The sequence below is a fragment of the Elephantulus edwardii genome, unplaced genomic scaffold, assembly GCF_000299155.1.
Source record: "Elephantulus edwardii isolate Elephantulus edwardi_28Jun2011 unplaced genomic scaffold, EleEdw1.0 scaffold00167, whole genome shotgun sequence".
Classification (NCBI taxonomy): Eukaryota; Metazoa; Chordata; class Mammalia; order Macroscelidea; family Macroscelididae; genus Elephantulus; species Elephantulus edwardii.
In genome coordinates, this window is record NW_006399917.1 from 2,925,165 (window position 1) to 2,932,807 (window position 7,643).

Consider the following 7,643-nt stretch of genomic DNA (forward strand, 5'->3'; position numbering starts at 1 on the left):
GCCTTTGCATAGTCAATGAAACACAGATAGACATTCCTCTGGTATTCCCTGCTTTCAGCTAAGATCCATCTAACATCAGCTACAATATTCCTAGTCACATTATACACAAAAAAATCAACACAAGGTGGATCAGAGAACTGCAAGTAAAACTCAAAACCATAAAGTTCGTAAGAGACAAACTGGGATCAAGCTTAGAAGGCCTAGTGTACTATATAAAAAGAATGCCAAATACAGCCAGAAATGCACAATCCCAAGAGGATCAAACTGATGAATAGGACCATCTAAAGATGAAATCACTGTGCACATTAAAAACTTTTCCCAACAGGCTGAAAAGAAAATCTCCCAACTGGGAACAAACATTTGGCAATACTAGCTCAGAAAAGAGTCTCATAATGAAAGTTTACAGAATATTCCTGGGCCTCCACAAGAAAAAGACTGATAAACCAATTACAAAATGGGCAAAAGACATGGAAAGAATTTACACAGAAAATATTCAAATGGCCAACAAACACATGAAAAAATGTTCAAAATCACTAGCAATAAGAGAGTTGTAAATCAAAACCACAATGAGATACCATCTCACTCCAGTAGCAGTGGCAAAGTTTAACAGGACAGCAAGTAATAAATGTTGGAGAGGATGTGACCATACATTACTTATAAGTATTAAATACTTATACATTGTTGGTGGGATTATAAAATGGCACAACCACTCTGGACGGCAGTTTGGTACTTCCTCAAAAAGTTGAAAATAGAAATTCCATATGACCCATCTATTCCATGGCTTGGAATGAACCCAGAGAAAATGAGAACTGAGACTCAAGGGATACTTGTAACATCAATGTTTATAGCAGAGTTATTCACCATTTCAAGTACATGGACAACCACAGTGAGATGGATTGAGAAATTATGGTATAGTCACACAATGGAATGCTACACAGCACTCAGGAACAATGATTTTATAAATTATTGCCTAACTTGGGAGGGACTGGAGAGCATTATACTGAGTGAGTTAAGTCAGTCCTATAAGGAAAAATACTGTATAAAACCATTATTGTAGACTAAGTATGAAGATCCAAGGTGAGGGGAGAGTGGAAGCAGAGGGGTGAGGTTGGAGGGAGTCGAACAATTTGATGGGTGGGGTGGTGGTGAAGCAATGGGAAATGTCTGGTGTGAAAAACAATGTATTCAAATTTTGTAACTAAATCAATCGATGAATAAAGTGTAATAATTGTTTAAAAAAACAAAGAATCAACACCTTTGAGTTGTAGTGCTGGAGAGGAGTATTGAATAAACTGCTAAGAGAACAAACAGGTTCATCCTGGAGATGGTGAAATCAGGTTGCTCCTTGGAGGCAAGGATTTTGAAGCTCTTTGGGCATGTTGCTAGGAGGGACCAGTCCTTGGAGAGGGACATCATGCTTGGGCGGGGTCGGGGGTGGGGGGAGGCAGAGGACAGCCCAAGAGAGGAAAACCCTGGATAAGATGGATTGACTCAGTGACTGAGGTAACGGGTATAGGTGTGTCAGAGACAATGAAGTTGGCTCAAGATAGACCAGGGTTCAGGGCTATTGTACATAGGGTCACCATGAGTCACAAGTGACTCAACAGCTCATAACAATAAAAACAATAAAGAATATTGAATATATCGTAGAATGTCAGAAGAACAAACAAACCTCTTGGGTAAAAGTCCAGTCAGAATACTATTTATTGGTGAGGATGGTGAGACTTCAACTTGCATACTTTGGGCACATCATTAATAGTGTCAGTCCTTGGAGAATGACATTGTGCTTGGTAAAGTGGAATCAGCAAAAAAGAAGACCCTCAATGAGCTTAAATGATATAATAGCTGTCATATAACAACGATGCTTGGAGAGAAATCAAAACATCAAGAATTCAAAATACAAACTGCTGCTAGTCAGTCATGGCTAACGTAAGCAAATTAAGTTCAAAAAACTCAATTACCAAGCCATGGCAAAGCCCAGAAATCTCTCATTGTAACAGCAGTTTCAATTGAGCCAAAACCACTGAGTAAAACATAACACTTGTGAGAATAGCATTGTTCATAAGGTTGATATGACTCAGAATCAAGACAATAATAGCTCCTAGCAATTCCATAATGCTGGAAATGATGTTGCTGACATTTCAAATACCAGTCATCCATGGTGGATAGGCTTCAGCAGAGCTTCCAGATGGAGAGAGACTTTGAAGAATGGCCTAGAATTCTACTCCCATAAATCAGCCCATGAAAACTTTATGAATTACAACAGAACATTATTTGAGTCACATGCTTTTGAGGAATCTTCCAGAGGAATCAGTTGCTGGAGAAGGACATCAGGTTTGGTGACCCAGAGGCCAGAAAAGGTGAAGGTGACTGTGGTACTAGTTTAAAAGTTGCCTCTTCTAGCCTTTACGTTAACCCATCTGGTCTTCAGCTACCTTAGCTGCACACACACGCATATCAACAGCAGCTGTGGGACTAGGATAAGAGAAAGAGTACTTCCCACACTGAGCAGCAAGACTTGAGGAAAACTAGCGCAAGATCCTGATGAGAATGAGACCAAAGCAAGACCTTGGAGGTGGGAAGACTGTGGCACTGTGGAGGAGAAACTATGGTGAAGTGTAAGCATAGGAACCCTAAGATAAAGGCCACAATTAAAGGTTTTGCTGCTTTTGCCAGATGATGGAAGGAAAAGCTGACTACTGAACTGAAACTGCTGAGCCTGGACTAATTGAGGAATTGTGCCTTGGGACTGCTGGGCTAAAACCTGGAATTGTATTGGGTCCACCATTTTCTTTGCCTCTCCCACTCTTCAACTTATTTCACTAATAAACCTCACTTTTGATGCTTAAGCTGTGAGTAAAGTTTGTGAGTCAACAATGAATATCAGACTTGAATGATTGATAGATAGAGTTGCATGAGCATGGGGAATGGCATGTCTGAACAAACAGCTATCTCTTTGCTAATATGGATATTATCAATGAGGACAATTCCTCTTTATGAAGCAGGCAGAAGTCAGACTCAACCACCCTCATGTTGCTTCTGCTCCTTTTGCCGTGACCTTCGTGAGATGGTTTGGCACAATAGTCACAATGTCAATGGACTCAAACAGGCAGAAGATCACAAAGTTAGTACAGGACTTGGCAAAATTTCACCCTATTGTACATGAGGTTACCTTTAGTAGGAGCTGACCGTCTGTCCACCTACCTATCTAAAGATATTCAAAGAACGTGAATCTCAAGGATGTATAGGTCTGACTTGGTTTTAATGCTGCCTTTTCCTGTGAGTTCAAGTGTGACTGAAAAATCCCAGTGTCTATGCCTCTTAGCAGCTCAGTCAGGGAAGTGAGTTCCCTTCCTGACATCAGTCATTAAGCTGGAGGCCCATAAACTTTGACATTCTCTCTAAGGAGCGTACTGCCAGAAAGGCAGGGAGGAAGGAAGCACTTTTCCAGCTTGCTAGAAGATGCCTCCAAGCTGAGTCTTGTAGAGAAACGCTGCCTGGTGTTAAGCCTCATAACTGTATCCAAGCAGCTTCCTTTTCCTTTTCTTCTCAATCGTTTCCTTACTGTGTGCATGGAAGCAATGAAAGGCACTGGAGTTCCTCAGTAACAGCTTGCTGGATGACAGCCACACAGCAAAAAAGGGAAGACATTCCAGAAACAGGAAACCACTATGAAAAATACCTGTATGGAGCTTCACTAAGTTTTGGGAAGTGAGACCACTCCCTGGTACTAAATTGTTTGGAATGTAAAACAATCCAAAATACCAGTGGAATATATATTTTGATGGTCTTCTGGCTGATTCAGACAAAACTGGGAATCCTTCACTCAACACAGATTGAGTACTTGTCCACACCTCACAACTGACACTTAGAGAACACTGGAGTCACTTTGGGCATATTTTCAGGCTTCACACTCTAATATCATGATCAGAATGTCCAAGGTAGATTGTTCAACCTGCTCTGAAAAATCCATTCTGAAGTTTTCCCTCAGAAAGGCGAATTTGAATTTCTCCTTTCTGTTATAGTCCATTTCCTTTTGCTGGACTCCAAGGGAGAGAGGGAGAACTGGGCTTGGAGGCTTCTGAGAAGTTCTGGGGAAGGTGCTTAAGGCATTCATGCAAGCATGGAGGGAGTCACGCATTCCTTCCTTCCACCCTGAACTGAAATGGCCCCAGTGGGGTGACCCGCAGCCTCTGGGGGCCCTGCTGGCATCCTTGCAGAGCCCCCACGCCTCCCTACCCTGCTGAGAAGTCACAATTCTGCCTGTGGTGCAATCCATCTGGCATTTTGTCAAGCTGACAGTGTTCACGGAAAAGGGCAGGTTGTGCTTCTAGTGTTCATTCTAAGAAGAGCCCCTTACGTCAACAGTGTTCTCCCTGCTAGGAAACTCCACAAGCTGGGGGCTCAGCCTGGGTTCCCCAGCTTAAAACCACAGACTTCTCTGTGTGTGCACCCTACAAGGTTCTTGAATTGAACATGTGTCTGAAGCCTCTGAACAAAACAATTGCCATGGAGTTGACACTGATTCATGGACAGCCCATGTATGTCAGAGTTGTTGTGGTGGTGGTGTTGTTAGGTGCCATCTAGTCGAGTACAACTCATAGCGACCCTATGAACAATAGATCTGAACACTGTCCTATCCTGCGTCATTTTCACAATCACACTCAAGCCCATTGCCACAATCACCTTGTCAACCCACCTGATTGAGAGTCTTCCTCTCTTTCACTGACCCTCCACCTTTCCAAGCACAATGTCCCACTCAAAAGAATAGTTTGTCTTAGCAAAATGCCCAGCATATGTGAGATGAAGCTTCATCACCTTTGCCTCCAAGAAGCACACTGGCTGCATCTTCTTCAAGATGTATTTGTTCTTTTGGCAGTCCATAGTATTCAGTGCTCTTCTCCAACACCACAATTCAAAGACATCACTTCTTCTGCCATCCTTATTCATTGGCCAGCTCTAAGATGCATAACAAGTGCCTGAAAAGACTGTGGTCTGAATCAGGCATACTTTTGTCCTCAATCAACATCATTACTCCTTAATAACTTGGAGAGGTCTCTGACTACAGACTTTCTTGGTGTGATACTTCTCCTGATCTCCTGTCTGCTGGAACCAAGTGTAAGGTGAGGTCATTGACAGTCTCAATTATTTTTCTGTCCGTCATGATGTTTCCTATAGGTCCAGTAGCAAGAATTTTTGTTTCTTGATGTTGAGATGCAAGCCATATTGAAGGATGCAGTGTTTAACCTTCTGCAGTAGGTGCTTCAAGTCCTCCTTACTTTCTAGCAAGCAAGGTTGTGGCATCTGTGTAACAAAGGTTATTGATGAATCTTCTTCCAATCCTAATGCCACACTTTTCTTCATAGAGTCCAGCTTCTTAAATAATTTGCTCTGCATACAGATTAAATAGGTATGGAGGGAGGATGCAACCCTGATGTACACCTTTCTCAATTTTAAACCGTGCTTATTATTCCCTTGCTGTGTTCTCATGATACCTCTTGGCCTAGTGATGAGTTTCACAAGAGCACAATCAAATATTCTGGAATTCTCATCCTTATCAATGATAGCCATAAATTGTTATGATTCACACAGGCAAATGCCTTTGCATCCTCAATAAAATACAAATAGACATTGTTCTCATATTCTTTGCTTTTGCCAGCCAGAGTCTTTCTTCTGAGGCACTTTCAGGTAATTCAAACCTCCAACCTTTTGGTGAGCAGCCAAGCATCTTAACCATTGGCACCACGCAAGGGCTGGATGTCTTCTTAACAACTGATTAAAATATAGTAACTAACCTAAAGACTAGGGAGCTCTTGTGGCCAAGTGGGTAAGGAGTTACCAAGGCAGGCAGTTTACATCCACTAGTTGCTCCATGGGAAAAAGATGAGTAATTTCCTTTTGTGCAATTTACAGTTCCAGAAAACCCACTGGAGGGTCAGTTGTGTTGTATTAGTTTCACTTCAAAGGCAATGAGTTGAGGGGCACCTTAAGGTCTCTGGGTCTAACCCACTAGTTTCTTGGGTGTGAGGTAGAGCTCAGGAATTTGCATTTGAATATCCCATACACTACTAAAAGAATAAATAGGTATATCTTGGAGAAAGTACAATGAGAGTGCCCCTTAGAGCCAAGGATGGCAAAACTTCCACTTACACACTTTGGGTGTGTTGTTAGGGGAGGCTATTCCTTGGGAAGGGACATCATGCTTAGAAAAGTGGAGGACCAGCAAAAAAGAAGAGGACCTTTGATGAAATGGATGGATACAGTGACTGTGGTAGTGGCTCAAGTAGGACAAAGGTAAGGATGGCACAGGATAGAAAAGGGTTCAGATTAATGTTCATATGGTCACTATGAGTCGTTCTTGACTTGATGGCACCTAACAACAACAAGCTTCCGGGTGATACTGATGTTGCTGGCCTTGGGACCACATTTTGTGTCTCCAGAGAGTGTTCTGTGGGACTGTAGGTGATGTGGCGCTCCAGTGACTTAATAGTAAGGAGTTGAATTGCCAAGTTAAAGGAACACAGTTCAAATCCACCAGCTGTTCCATGGAAGAAAGTTGAGTAATCAGCTCCCTTGTGATTTACTGCCTCTGAAAACCCACTGGAGGGTCACCTATGAATTGGCTCAGACTCAATAATACATACAAAATATGGTAACAGGAGTATTGCACACCAGAACTTATGATACAACTTAATACTTTAAATCCCCAAAGTACCAATATTAAAGGTAGCTCTGAGCTTTCCAGTTTTGTGATACAACAGTAGACAGAGTTGAAAGATTAAGATAGGATGAGTTAAGTCGTTTAAGTGTTAACCTCAGGAGGACTTACCCACTCATTGCTGTGAAGTCAGAATCTGTTCAGAGATGATTCTCAGCAGATTTTCAGAGACTATAAATGGCACAGGAGGAGATTGCCCATCTTTCTTCAGTGAAGCAGCTTGTGTATTGGAACTGCTTGCTTTTTGTATTGCCAGGGCAATTACTTACCCACTAGCCCACCAGAATTACTCTTAAGAGCTAGTTGTTGTAGTTGTTGTTTGTCATGGAGTCAGAACCGACCCTAGCTGACCTTTCAGTAGGTTTTCAATAGCAGTTAATCACATGGGAGTTAATCGCGCATCTTTCTCTGGTGGAGCAGCTGATGGATTCAAATCACATGCCTTTTGAGACTGCAGTGAACCTTCTTACCACTGTTTTGTTGTTGTTGTTGTTGTTGTTGTTGTTGTTAAGTGCCATCGAGTCATAGATGACTCATAACGACCCTATGAATGAAAGACCTGAACACTTGTATAACTGTCATCATTTCTCCAAGTTCATAGGGTTTCCAGAGGCAAGCTATTTTGGAAGTGGATGCTTCTCCTGCTTCCAAGCTTGTTTTAATCAGAAGGATCCACCAAACACTGTCCACCATGGGTAGCCATTATTGCATTTGGCACATCAGGGTCACAGTGTTTAGCATCACAACAACCACGAGTTACTTCTATACAGCAAATGGACAGATCAGTGCTATACCACTTAGAAGAACGTTTGACCAAAAATAGTTAAAACCAGACCTGAGGGCCACATATTAAAATCTTACCACTAGAGCACCAGAATTCCCTTTAAGATCTGTTGTTGTTGTTGTTGTTATGTGCCGTCGAGTC